This window comes from Nerophis ophidion, linkage group LG06 (assembly GCF_033978795.1).
Source record: "Nerophis ophidion isolate RoL-2023_Sa linkage group LG06, RoL_Noph_v1.0, whole genome shotgun sequence".
Taxonomy (NCBI): domain Eukaryota; kingdom Metazoa; phylum Chordata; class Actinopteri; order Syngnathiformes; family Syngnathidae; genus Nerophis; species Nerophis ophidion.
The window spans coordinates 72,269,354-72,284,779 of record NC_084616.1 but is presented as its reverse complement, the minus strand read 5'-3'; positions in this window follow the sequence as shown (position 1 = coordinate 72,284,779).

The following is a 15,426-nucleotide window of genomic DNA, read 5'->3' as shown; positions in this document are numbered from 1 at the left end:
CGCCACCCTAAAAGGGAATAAGCGGTAGTAAAAAATGGATGGATGGATTATCAAAATTTTCGCAATATCCCGAAAAACGGCTTCAAGTTAGTGAAGTGAATTGTGAAGTGAATTATATTTATATAGCGCTTTTTCTCTACTGACTCAAAGCGCTTTACATAGTGAAACCCAATATCTAAGTTACATTCAAACCAGTGTGGGTGGCACTGGGAGCAGTTGGGTAAAGTGTCTTGCCCATGGACACAATGGCAGTGACTAGGATGGCGGATACGGGAATCGAACCTGCAACCCTCAAGTTGCTGGCACAGCCGCTCTACCAACCGACTTAAACCGCCCCACTGTTGTTATATCCTCCCGTCCATTATCCTGTGACATCACAGCGTGACCACACAGAAACAAACATGGCGAATAGCACAGAAAGGTATAGCGATATTAGCTCTGGATTCAGACTCGGATTTCAGCGCCGTAAGCGATTCAACAGATTACGCGTGTATTGAAACGGATGGTTGGAGTGTGGAGGCAGGTACCGAAAACGAAATCACGACAGTCAGCTGCACGGGAGGAAGCACGGACAAATTCGGCGATTGCCTTCTAACCAACGATTGGTATGTGTTTGTTTGGCATTAAATGTGGGTGGAGGGAAAGGCTGGATGCAGATATAGCTACAAATGAGGCATCATGATGCAATATGTACATACAGCTAGCCTAAATAGCATGTTAGCATCGATTAGCTTGCAGTCATGCCGTGACCAAATATGTCTGATTAGCACATAAGTCAATAACATCAACAAAACTCACCTTTGTGATTTCGTTGACTTTATCGTTGGAAATGCATCTGCTTCTTTGAGTGTACCAAAATATCGGAATCAAGACAACACTAATGTGGGGTAACATTTTAATAAATTGCATAAGTTATCTTGTATGTTGACTATTTTATTTAAGGACTTTGCGGACTTACACTTGCAATAGGAAACATATGTTTAATGTACCATAAGAATTTTTTTTTTAAATAGAGCCAATAATGCCATTATTTATTTAGAAAAGTACCGAAAAATATTGAAGTACAATTTGGTATCGGGACAATGCTAATGTGGGTTAACATTTAATCAATTTGCAAACATTTTTCTTGTATCTTTATTATTTTATTTAAGGACTTTAAGGACTTACACTTGCAATAAGAAACAAATGTTTAATCAACCGTAAGATTTTTTGGTTAAAATAAAGCCAATAATGCCATTTTTGGTGGTCCCCGTTATATAAAAAAGTACCAAAACGTGTTATGATCCGCTGCCCGGACCATGAATTGATTAACGTGGACCCCGACTTAAACAAGTAGAAAAACTTATTGGGGTGTTACCATTTAGTGGTCAATTGTACGGAATATGTACTGTACTGTGCAATCTACTAATAAAAGTTTCAATCAACCAATCAATTAATGATTTAGATTTTTGAGTCTGTTTGTGTTTTTCTGTTGGTTTTGACTCGTTCGATTCCTGTGTGTGCACTTCTCAGTTGGTTTCCATGGTTACGTATTATTTTCACCTGCCGCTTGTTCCGGTCGCACACCTGTTTTGTGATTACTGTCATTATTTAGCCTGCCTTCTCCCGTCTGTCTGCCTTGCTTCCTAATTTGTTATACGCAACAAGTGACGACTTTTGTTTCCGGTTCTGTTTATGCTAGCTTGCATGCTAAGGCCCTTTTGTGTTTTCTAGCTCCCATGCTAGCTCTTTTGGTTTTGTCAAAGTCTGTTTTATTCTTGAATAAATCATTTCCTACCTGCACGCTGTGTCCGAAGTCCGTCTGCATCCCTGGGAGAACGAAATACGCATCACGATGCCACCAGGTCGTTACAGGAACGTACCGAAAATAATCAAAATAATTTTGGTACCGGTAACACAATATTGGTATCAGGAGAACAATAATGTCGGGTAACATTTAAATAAATTGCAAAAGTGGTCTTGTATGTTCACTATTTTATTTAAGGACTTTAAGGACTTAAACTTTCAATAAGAAGCATATGTTTAATGTACCGTAAGATTTTTTTCTTAAAATAAAGCCTTTAATGCAATTTTTGGTGTTCCCTTTTATTTAAAAAAGCACCAAAAAGTATAGAAATAATTTTGGTACCGGTACCAAAGTATTGGTATCAGGACAACACTAATGTGGGTAACATTTAAATAAATTGCAATAGTTATCTTGTATGTTCACTATTTCATTTAAAGACTTAAACTTGCAATAAAAAAGCATATGTTTTAATGTACCTTAAGTTTTTTTTTGTTAAAATAAAGCAAATCATGCAATTTTTGGTGGTCCCCTTTATTTGAAAAAGTACCGAAAAGTATGAAAACATTTTTGGTACCGGCACTAAATTTGTGGTATCAGGACAACAGTAATGTGGGACATCATTTAAATAAATTGCAAAAATGGTCTTGTATGTTCACTATTTTATTTAAGGACTTTAAGGACTTAAACTTGCAATAAGAAACAAATGTTTAAAGTAGCGTTATATTTTTTGTTAGAATAAAGCCAATAATGCATTTTTTGGTGGTCCCCTTTATTTAAAAAAAGTACCAAAAAGTATCGAAATAATTTTGGTACCAGTACCAAAATATCATTATCGAGACAACACTAATGTGGGGTAACATTTAAATAAATTGCAAAAGTTATCTTGTAATTTTTACTATTTTATTTAAGAACTTTAAGGACTTAAAATTGCACTAAGAAACACATGTTTAAAGTAATGTTATATTTTTTGTTAAAATAAAGCCAATAATGCAATTTTTGGTGGTCCCCTTTATTTAAAAAAGTACCGAAAAGTATAAAAATTATTTGGTACCGGCACTAAAATTTTGGTATCAGGACAACACTAATGTGGGGTAACATTTAAATAAATTGCAAAAATGGTCTTGTATGTTCACTATTTTATTTAAGGACTTAAACTTGCAATAAAAAACATATGTTTTAATGTAACTTAAGGTTTTTTTCTTAAAATAAAGCCAATAATGCAATTTTTGGTGGTCCCTTTTATTTAAAAAAGTACCAAAAAGTATAAAAATTATTTTGTTACCGTCACTAAAATTTTGGTATCAGGACAACACTAATGTGGGTAACATTTAAATAAATTGCAAAAGTTACATTGTATGTTCACTATTTTATTTAAGGACTTTAAGGACTTAAAATTGCAATAAGAAACAAATGTTTAAAGTAAAGTTATATTGTTTGTTAAAATAAAGCCAATAATGCAATATTTGGTGGTCCCCTTTATTTAAAAAAGTACCGAAAAGTATCGAAATAATTTTGGTACCGGTACCAAAATATTGGTATCAGGACAACACTAATGTGGGGTAACATTTAAATAAATTGCAAAAGTTATCTTGTCTGTTCACTATTTTATTTAAGGACTTTAAGGACTTAAAATTGCAAAAAGAAACATACGTTTAAAGTACCGTACACATTTTGTTAAAATAAAGCCAATAATGCAATCTTTGGTGGTCCCCTTTATTTAAAAATGTACCAAAAAGTAACCGAAATAATTTTGGTACCGGTACCAAAATATTGTTATCGAGACAACACTAATGTGGGTAACATTTAAATAAATCGCAAAAGTTATGTTGTATGTTCACTATTTTATTTAAGGACTTTAAGGACTTAAAATTGCAAAAAGAAACATAAGTTTAAAGTACCGTACGAATTTTGTTAAAATAAAGCCTTTAATGGCATTTTTGGTGATCCCCTTTATTCAAAAAAGTACCGAAAAGTATGGAAAACATTTTTGTACCGGTACCAAAATATTGTTATCGGGACAACACTAATGTGGGGTATCATTTAAATAAATTGCAAAAGTTACATTGTATGTTCACTATTTTATTTAAGGACTTTAAGGACTTAAAATTGCAATATGAAACAAATGGTTTAAAGTAAAGTTATATTTTTTGTTAAAATAAAGCCAATAATGCAATTTTTGGTGGTACCCTTTATTTAAAAAAGTACCGAAAAGTATCGAAATAATTTTGGTACCGGTACCAAAATATTGGTATCAGGACAACACTAATGTGGGTAACATTTAAATAAATTGCAAAAGTTATCTTGTCTGTTCACTATTTTATTTAAGGACTTTAAGGACTTAAAATTGCAATAAGAAACATACGTTTAAAGTACCGTACGAATTTTGTCAAAATAAAGCCTTTAATGTCATTTTTGGTGATCCCCTTTATTCAAAAAAGTACCGAAAAGTATGGAAAACATTTTTGTACCAGTACCAAAATATTGTTATCGGGACAACACTAATGTGGGGTAACATTTAAATAAATTGCAAACGTTACATTGTATGTTCACTATTTTATTTAAGGACTTTAAGGACTTAAAATTGCAATACGAAACAAATGGTAAAAGTAAAGTTATATTTTTTGTTAAAATAAAGCCAATAATGCAATTTTTGGTGGTACCCTTTATTTAAAAAAGTACCGAAAAGTATCGAAATAATTTTGGTACCGGTACCAAAATATTGGTATCAGGACAACACTAATGCGGGTAACATTTAAATAAATTGCAAAAGTTATCTTGTCTGTTCACTATTTTATTTAAGGACTTTAAGGACTTAAAATTGCAATAAGAAACATACGTTTAAAGTACCGTACGAATTTTGTCAAAATAAAGCCTTTAATGCAATTTTTGCTGCTCCCCTTTTATTCAAAAAAGTACCGAAAAGAATGGAAATAAATTTGGTACTGGGACCAAAATATTGGTATCGGGACAACACTAATGTGGGTAACATTTAAATAAATTGCAATAGTTATCTCGTTTGTTCACTATTTTATTTAAAGACTTAAACTTGCAATAAAAAAAGCATATGTTTTAATGTGCCTTAAGTTTTTTTTGTTAAAATAAAGCAAATAATGCAATTTTTGGTGGTCCACTTTATTTAAAAAGTACCGAAAAGTATCGAAAAAATGTTGGTACCGGTACCACAATATTGTTATCGGGACAACACTAATGTGGGTAACGTTTAAATAAATTGCAAAAGTTATCTTGTACGTTAACTATTCTATTTAAGGACTTAAACTTGCAATAAGAAACAAATATTTAAAGTAATGTTATATTTTTTGTTAAAATAAAGCCAATAATGCAATTTTTGGTGGTCCCCTTTATTTAAAAAAGTACCAAAAAGTAATGAAATAATTTTGGTACCTGTACCAAAATATTGTTATTGGGAAAACCCTAATGTAGTCACGCCTGTAAGTTATGTTTTGGTTTTGGTCATGCTATGTTTAATTTTTGGACATTCAGTCACGTTTTTCACTTCCTGTTTTTTTTTGTTTCCATGCCAACGCATTAGTTCCCACCTTGTCACGCCCCTGCCCTCAGTCCCACACCTGTTCCTGATTATCACAGCCAGTATGTAAGTGATTTTCTTTCTGTTCATCATTCTGGGATCTTCACACTCGTACACACGCTACCCATGCTACACCTTCTTCACGCCCTCGTTTATATGCTTCATGCCTTGCTACGCTGTTCATTTTGATCCACGTAAGTTTTGTATTTATGCCACAGTGCACACTTTTGTTTCATGTCTTTAGTCTTGCCATCGTGCTGTTTAAGTTTATAGTTAAATTGTCTTTCATGCCATTGAGCAAGTGTTTTTGTTTTCCCTCTTTTGTATATATTATATAATAAACTGTGTACTCACGTCCACGCCTCGCTCGTGTTGATCTACATCGAAGAAACAATCCATGTCCAAGCCAAGTTGTGACAAATGTGGGTAACATTTAAATAAATTGCAAACGTTATATTGTATGTTCACTATTTTATTTAAGGACTTTAAGGACTTAAAATTGCAATAAGAAACAAATGTTTAAAGCAACGTAATATTTTTTGTTAAAATAAAGCCAATTATGCAATTTTGGGTGGTCCCCTTTATTTAAAAAAGTACCGAAAAGAATGGAAATAATTTTGGTACCGGTACCAAAATATTGGTATCAGGACAACACTAATGTGGGGTAACATTTAAATAAATTGCAATAGTTATCTCGTTTGTTCACTATTTTATTTAAAGACTTAAACTTGCAATAAAAAAGCATATGTTTTAATGTACCTTAAGTTTTTTTTGTTAAAATAAAGCAAATAAGGCAATTTTTGGTGGTCCACTTTATTTAAAAAAGTACCGAAAAGTATCGAAATAATTTTGGTACCGGTACCACAATATTGTTATCGGGACAACACTAATGTTGGTAACGTTTAAATAAATTGCAAAAGTTATCTTGTACGTTAACTATTTTATTTAAGGACTTAAAATTGCAAAAAGAAACATATGTTCAAAGTACCGTACAAATTTTGTTAAAATAAGGCCAATAATGCAATTTTTGGTGGTCCCCTTTATTTAAAAAAGTACCAAAAAGTATCGAAATAATTTTGGTACTGGCACCAAAATATTGTTATCGGGACAACACTAATGTTGGTAACATTTAAATAAATTGCAAAAGTTATCTTGTATGTTCACTATTTCATTTAAGGACTTTAAGGATTTAAAATTGCAATAAGAAACATACGTTTAAAGTACCGTACGAATTGTGTTAAAATAAAGCCAATAATGCAATTTTTGGTGCTCCCCTTTATTCAAAAAAGTACCGAAAAGTATGAAAATAATTTTGGTACCGGGACCAAAATATTAGTATCAGGACAACACTAATGTGGGGTATCATTTAAATAAATTGCAAAAATGGTCTTGTATGTTCATTATTTTATTTAAAGACTTAAATTTGCTATAAGAAACAAATGTTTAAAGTAACGTTATATTTTTTGTTAAAATAAAGCCAATAATGCAATTTTTGGTGGTCCACTTTATTTGAAAAAGTACCAAAAAGTATCAAAATATTTTGGTACCGGTACAAAAATATTGGTATCGAGACAACACTAATGTGGGTAAGATTTAAATAAATTGCAAAAGTTATATTGTAAGTTCACTATTTTATTTAAAGACTTGAAATTGCAATAAGAAACACACGTTTAAAGTACCGTACGAATTTTGTTAAAATAAAGCCTTCAATGGCATTTTTGGTGTTCCCCTTTATTCATAAAAGTACCAAAAAGTATGGAAATAATTTTTGTACCGGTACCAAAATATTGTTATCGGCACAACACTAATGTGGGGTAACATTTAAATAAATTGCAAAAGTTACATTGTATGTTCACTATTTTATTTAAGGACTTTAAGGACTTAAAATTGCAATAAGAAACAAATGGTTAAAGGAAAGTTATATTTTTTGTTAAAATAAAGCCAATAATGCAATTTTTGGTGGTCCCCTTTATTTAAAAAAGTACCGAAAAGTATCGAAATAATTTTGGTACCGGTACCAAAATATTGGTATCAGGACAACACTAATGTGGGGTAACATTTAAATAAATTGCAAAAGTTATCTTGTTTGTTCACTATTTTATTTAAAGACTTAAACTTGCAATAAAAAAGCATAAGTTTTAATGTACCTTAAGTTTTTTTTGTTAAAATAAAGCAAATAAGGCAATTTTTGGTGGTCCACTTTATTTAAAAAAGTACCGAAAAGTATCGAAATAATTTTGGTACTGGTCCCACAATATTGTTATCGGGACAACACTAATGTGGGTAACGTTTAAATAAATTGCAAAAGTGATCTTGTACGTTAACTATTTTATTTAAGGACCTAATGCCTTCCGCCCGATTGTAGCTGAGATAGGCGCCAGCGCCCCCCGCGACCCCGAAAGGGAATAAGCGGTAGAAAATGGATGGATGGATGGACTTAAATTTGCAATAAGAAACATATGTTCAACGTACCGTACAAATTTTGTTAAAATAAAGCCAATAACACAATTTTTGGTGGTCCCCTTTACCTAAAAAAGTACCAAAAAGTATCGAAATAATTTTGGTACCGGTACCAAAATATTGGTATCAGGACAACGCTAATACCATCACACCACTAGTTTTTACAGTAGTTTTACCAATCAGAGTCCATCAAAAACTATTGGGAAGCATGAAGAAAGAATGGAACTATAATGCACTTGTCTCTGGGCCTGTCTCGGAGTATCTGACCTTAATTTATTATCTTATTCTTTAGTGGAGTCTAATTTGGATAAAACAGCAGAAGTAGGTTAATGACAAAGTCGTCAATAATTCACCCCAAAAAGTTTCCCTTCTGCTTGATAACCACGTTCTTTCACATTTCCTGTTTTAAAACTTATTCCTGAACGTGATTTCCAATCCATTAGATTTTAGTGTTTGTTGCAAACTACATATAATATAGAGGAGAGTTTTCATGCCAGTGCTTTCCCAGCTGTGTCTTTTTTTGGAGTCAGGTATGGGGGAGTCATGCCTACCTGTCACATCCATTTTGGCTGAGACAAGGTGGGCTGCTTTCTCAACCAAAGTGCCCTTCAGATTGCTCGCCAAAGTTCTCCCTGGGAATAAAACCACAGATTTCCACTCCATAAAACAATTCTTTCTGCCACTCCTCAGAGATCTGCCACAACAATCTATTGGGTTTCAAAACTGACGGAAGCTCGGATGCTGATGCAGTGTGTTGTTTTTTGGGTTTTTTTCTCCGTCATTGGCCATTTAAACAATGGGAAATTGTTTTTTAATTTTTTATTTAAATCTTTCTGCACCTTCATATTTCACCTGGAGGTGTCGACTATGCAAGGATGGCACTGACAACTGACAAGTAGTGGAAAAGTCAGGTTTTGCCTTTCAGTGATTTTGGGGCTTTTTTAGGTCTTCTGTTCACTCACACTTGTCCAAAACAACAACTGCAAATACAGAAATGTTCTTAAAGGGGAACATTATCACAATTTCAAAAGGGTTAAAAAAAATTAAAATCAGTTCCCAGTGGCTTGTTGTATTTTTTTAAGTTTTTTCAAAATTTTACCGGTCTCGGAATATCCCTAAATAAAGCTTTAAAGTGCCTTATTTTCGCTCTCTGCGAAGACACTGGCCATTTCCCTGTGACGTCATACACTGCTGCCAATGTAAACAAACAATGGGAATACCACAGCAAGATATAGCGACATTAGCTCGGATTCAAACTCGGATTTCAGCGACTTAAGCGATTCAACAGTTTACAAATGTATTGAAAGTATTGAAGAAGAAACTGAAGCTATTGAGCGAATAGCTATTGACGCTATTCATAGCCATAGCATGGCCGAATAGCTGCGTTAGCATCGCCGGTAAAATGTGCGGACCAAACGATCAGGACTTTCGCATCTTTTGACACTGGAGCAACTTAAACCCGTCGATTGATAAGTGTTTGTTTCGCATTAAATGTGGGTGGAAGGAAACGTAATATAGTTGCAAATGCATCTGCAGGTTATCCATACATCTCTGTGCCATGTCTGCTTTAGCACCGCCGGTAAATAGCATGTTAGCATCGATTAGCGTAGCATGTTAGCATCGATTAGCTGGCAGACAACATCAACAAAACTCACCTTTGTGAATTCGTTGACTATCGTTGCAAATGCATCTGCAGGTTATCCATACATCTCTGTGCCATGTCTGTCTTAGCATCGCCGGTAAAATGTGGAGACACTCCGGCACATTCAATGGGGGTCTGGCGGCAGACACTTTGGCATCTTCGGGCCGGTGGTGCAACTTTAATCCCTCCCTGTTAGTGTTGTTACACCCTCCGACAACACACCGACGAGGCATGATGTCTCCAGGGTTCCAAAAAATAGTCAAAAAAACGCAAAATAACAGAGCTGAGACCCGGTGTTTGTAATGTGTTGAAAATGAAAATGGCGGGTGTGTTACCTCGGAGACGTAACATTCTGACGTCATCCCCTCCAGCGCGATAAACAGAAAGGCGTTTAATTCGCCAAAATTCACCCATTTAGAGTTCGTAAATCGGTTAAAAAAATAGATGGTCTTTTTTCTGCACCATCAAAGTGTATATTGACGCTTACATAGGTCTGGTGATAATGTTCCCCTTTAAAGAGAACCGTGAAAGGGGGAAAAAAAAACAGGCTAAAATCGAAGCAATTGATTTAAATGTTTGTCATGTCTTTGTGATCATGTTTGGTTTAGTGTTTAGAGTTAGAGTACTTCAAGACTCATTAGTTCCTGTTTTTTCACTCCATTGTTTTGTTTCCATGCCGACCAATCAGTTCACATGTCCTCAGTCAATCAATCAATCAATCAATGTTTATTTATATAGCCCCAAATCACAAATGTCTCAAAGGACTGCACAAATCATTACGACTACAACATCCCCGGAAGAACCCACAAAAGGGCAAGGAAAACTCACACCCAGTGGGCAGCGAGAATTCACATTCAGTGGGACGCCAGCGACAATGCTGACTATGAGAAACCTTGGAGAGGACCTCAGATGTGGGCAACCCCCCCCCCTCTAGGGGACTCACACACCTGATTCATTTGAACTCACGCACCTGTTTTCAAGCACCACAGCACTATTTAAGCCTGTGGTTTCCAGGTAGTCAGCCTGGCGACATCATCCTCTACACACCCTTGCTCCATGCTGATGATCCATGCTCTTTTCTTGTTCCCCGCCACAGTTTGCAAGTTTTGTTTTACGTCCATAGTTTATGTTTTAGTACAAACCCCGTTTCCATATGAGTCTGGAAATTGTGTTAGATGTAAATATAAACTTAATACATCCATCCATCCATCCATCCATTTTCTACCGCTTATTCCCTTCCAGGGTCGCGGGGGGCGCTGGCGCCTATCTCAGCTACAATCGGGCGGAAGGTGGGGTACACTCTGGACAATGATTTGCAAATTCTTTTCAACCCATATTCAGTTGAATATGCTCCAAAGACAACATATTTGATGTTCAAACTGATTAATTTTATTTTTTTTGCAAATAATCATTAACTTTAGAATTTGATGCCAGCAATATGTGACAAAGTAGTTGGGAAAAGTGGCAATAAATACTGATAAAGTTGAGGAATGCTCATCAAACACTTATATGGAACACCCCACAGGTGTGCAGACTAATTGGGAACAGGCGGGTGCCATGATTGGGTATAAAAGCAGCTTCCATGAAATGCTAAGTAATTCACAAACAAGGATGGGGTGAGGGTCACCACTTTGCAAGCAAATTGTCGAACAGTTTTAGAACAACATTTCTCAACGAGCTATTGCAAGGTATTTAGGGATTTTACCATCTACGGTCTGTAAAATCATCAAAAGGTTCAGAGAATCTGGAGAAATCACAGCACGTAATCGATGATATTACAGACTTTTGACACCTCAGGCGGTACTGCATCAAAAACCGACATCAGTATGTAAAGGATATCACCACATTGGCTCAGTAACACTTCATAAAACCACTTTCAGTAACTACAGTTGGTCGCTACATCTGTAAGTGCAAGTTAAAACTCTACCATGCAAAGCAAAGCCCATTTATCAACAACACCATGAAATGCCACCGGCTTGGCTCGGCCTGAGCTCACCTAAGATGGACTGATGCAAGGTGAAAAAGTGTTCTGTGGTCTGACGAGTCCTCATTTCAAATTATATTTGGAAACAGAGGACGTGGTGTCCTCCGGAACAAAGAGGAAAATAACCATTCGGATTGTTATAAGCGCAATGTTCAAAAGCCAGCATTTGTGATGGTATGGGGGTGTATTAGTGCTCAAGGCTTGGGTAACTCACACATCTGTGACGACACCATTAATGCCTAAAGGTCCATACAGGTTTTGGAGCAACATATGTAGTCATCCAAGCAACGTTATCATGGACGCCCCTGCTTATTTCAGCAAGACAATGCCAAGCCACGTGTTACAACAGTAGTTAAAGAGTGCGGGCACTTTCCTGGCTCGCCTGCAGTGCAGACCTGTCTCCCATCGAAAATGTGTGGCACATTATAAAGCGTAAAATACGACAGCAGAGACCCCGGACTGTTGAACAACTGAAGCTCTACATAAAACAAGAATGGGAAAGAATTCCACTTTCAAAGCTTCAACAATTAGTTTCCTCAGTTCCCAAACGTTTATTGAGTGTTGTTAATAGAAAAAGTGATGCAACACAGTGGTGAACATGCCCTTTCCCAACTACTTTGGCACGTGTTGCAGCCATGAAATTCTAATTTAATTATTATTTGTAAAAAAAAAAAAGTTTATGAGTTTGAAGATCAAATATGTTGTCTTTGTAGTGCATTCAACTGAATATGGGTTGAAAAGGATTTGCAAATCATTGTATTCCATTTATATTTACATCTAACACAATTCCCCAACTCATATGGAAACGGGGTTTGTAATTCACAACGACAGTGACATGCTTTTTCATAAAAATAGTCCAATACCGACCACTTTGCAGTCAGATATCACGACACCCCCTGCTGCCGCTTTCCCAAACATTTCCGCAACAGTGCTGCTATTCAAGCCAACACACTGAAGCCTCTCGCTGATAACAAGTGCGCCATGAAAATTTGAACATCTACAGAGAACGCCGTGGAAGTGAAATCCTGAAAGCGGGAAACACTAAAACAGAACAGAGGCTTCATTTCATCTCACAGAAGCTCTTAGTTCAATCCATCCAAACGTGATTAACCACCAACCTCGTGTTGCCCTTGGAGACAAAGTTGACTTTAATATTTCATCGGCCGTGTTATAAGACATCGAGGCCGGCATTACAGGCGGATCAATGATGGCGAGCACGATGGCCGCCACGCTGCGATCATGTGTCGCCGCTCGCTTTACAGCGGGGGTGTCCAAAGTGCGGGCCGGGGGCCATTTGGGGCCCGCATCTATTTGTTTACACATTCTGGAAATACTATTGCAAAAATAAAAATTTAAAAGTGGAATGAGGTGAAATGTAGCTATAAAAAAATTGCAATATTGACACAATTTTTCTTTTTTTGCCATTGCTCCAAAAAAAAACAAAAAAAAAATCTTATAATCAATTGTGGACCTATTCAACGCTACAATTAGTTCAAAAATTTGACTTTAAAATGTTTTATGTGGTAAATATCACATATATTGTGCAGTTGCCATATAAAAACTAAGTGTTCTTTGACAAAAGAGCATAAAACAAACAAAATAATAAATCAAATGTAAAATCGACATACATATCTGAAGTTGATCTCGTAACTTAAGTGTTGAAAGTAAAAAAAAAAAACTAATAAAAATGTATCACTTTCTGAGTGGGGCACCTTTTGAATCCCAAATATATTTAATGGGATTTTATTTGTATTTTCACTGTGATTACTCAAAAAAAATAATGAATTAAAGTCAATATTGTCCGGCATTATTAATCTTTTTAAAGCTAAAAAAAAAATAATAGTTTGACTTGTTTTTTTTCCTTTTGTCTATCTTTCTTTTTCTTTTTCTGCCATTGCTCAAAAAAGTAAAAATCAATGTTATAATGAATTATTGACCTATTCAGTGCTCCAATTATTTCAATTATTTCACTTTAAAATGTTTTATATGGAAAATGTTGCATATTTTGTGTGGTTGCCTTACAAAAACATCAACGTTTTCTTTGACAAAAGAGCATAAAACAAACAAAATAATAAATCAAATGTAAAATCAACAGATATATCTGAAATTGATCTCGTAACTTAAGTGTTGAAAGTAAAAAAATAACTAATAAAAATGTATCACTTTCTGAGTGGAGCACCTTTTGAATCCCAAATATATTTAATGGGATTTTATTTATATTTTCACTGCGATTACTCAAAAATAATGAACTAAAATCGATAATGTCCTGCATTATTATTCTTTTTTAAGGCTAAAAAAATAATAGTTTGACTTGTTTTTTTTTCTTTTGTATATCTTTATTTTTCTTTTTTTGCCATTGCTCCAAAAAAAAAAATCTATGTTATAATGAATTATTGACCTATTCAACGCTACAATTATTTCAAATATTTCACTTTAAAATGTTTTATGTGGTAAATATTGCATATATTGTGCAGTTGCCATATAAAAACTAAGTTTTCTTTGACAAAAGAGCATAAAACAAACAAAATGATAAATCACATGTAAAATCGACAGATATATCTGAAATTGATCTCGTAACTGAAGTGTTGAAAGTAAAAAAAAAACTAATAAAAATGTATCACTTTCTGAGAGGGGCACCTTATCTCCGGTAAGAGGCGACTTTTCACCACAATTTTCTCACCAAAACCTGCCAGTTGACAAGTGGTCGGGATCCATGTTCGCTTGACCGCTCTGATCCATAGTAAAACTTCACCTCCGGGATGTCACACCGCGGTGAGGGAAGTCTTGTCTTGGTTTTTCCGTCTTGTGATTTACGTATTTTATTTTGAAAAGCTACCCTCTTGTTTCAGACCACGGGCCCTTCCTCTTGTGTCACCAGTCTGACGTCATCCCTGATTCCTAAATTGTTTCCACCTGTTCCCCATCACTCCCACATCCTATTTAAGCTCACTTCTCCGTTCGTCCTTTGCCAGATTGTCTCGTCTATTGTGCCTTTCTAGCGTCCATGTCCATGTCCTTGATCAGCTACTTGTCTTGCTCCTGTTTTCCCAGTTACCCTAGTTTTTGCTGTAATTTTGAGTTTACTTTTTCCTCCTTCGAGCGTCCTTGGTTATCCTTCGTCTTCCTGATTGGTGAGTTTTTGTTTTTCCAAATTTCCAATTTATTGCCTCATTGATTGAGTGATATTTTTTGTTATTTTTAGTTAGTGTTTGTATATAAGTCGTTTTGGTGTTTTTTCCTCCTGTTGGAGCGCTTTTCATTTATTCTTATTAATATTGAAGTGAAGTGAATTATATTTATATAGCGCTTTTTCTCTAGTGACTCAAAGCGCTTTACATAGTGAAACCCAATATCTAATTTTTACACTTTGATTTTTCCTTAGATTACTACTCCTCCTTATTTTTGTGGAGTGATTTTAAGTTAATAGTTTATCCTCTGAATTATTTTTCCGCGTGTTGATTATTCTTGTGAAAAACGTTTTGCATTGGAGGTAGTGAAGTGAATTATATTTATATAGTGCTTTTTCTCTAGTGACTCAAAGCGCTTTACATAGTGAAACCCAATAGCTAAGTTACATTCAAACCAGTGTGGGTGGCACTGCAAGCAGGTGGGTAAAGTGTCTTGCCCAAGGACACAACGGCAGTGACTAGGATGGCGAACGCGGGAATCGAACCTGCAACCCTCAAGTTGCCGGCACGGCCACTCTACCAACCGAGCTAAACCGCCCCAACAGGTGAAAACTTGTTTCAAAATAAAAGCTTAATTTTTTTTAACTTCTTCTCCTTACTCCGAGTCGTAACACGGGAATTTTAAACAAGGAATCACCGTGTGTTTGTGTGGCCAAAGGCTAAAGCTTCCCACCTCCATCTTTCTACTTTGACTTCTCTATTATTAATTGAACAAATTGCAAAAGATTCAGCAACACATATGTCCAAAATACTGTGTAAATATGCGGTTAAAGCAGACGACTTTTAGCTGTGTGTGTGTGCAGAGCTAATATTTCCTAA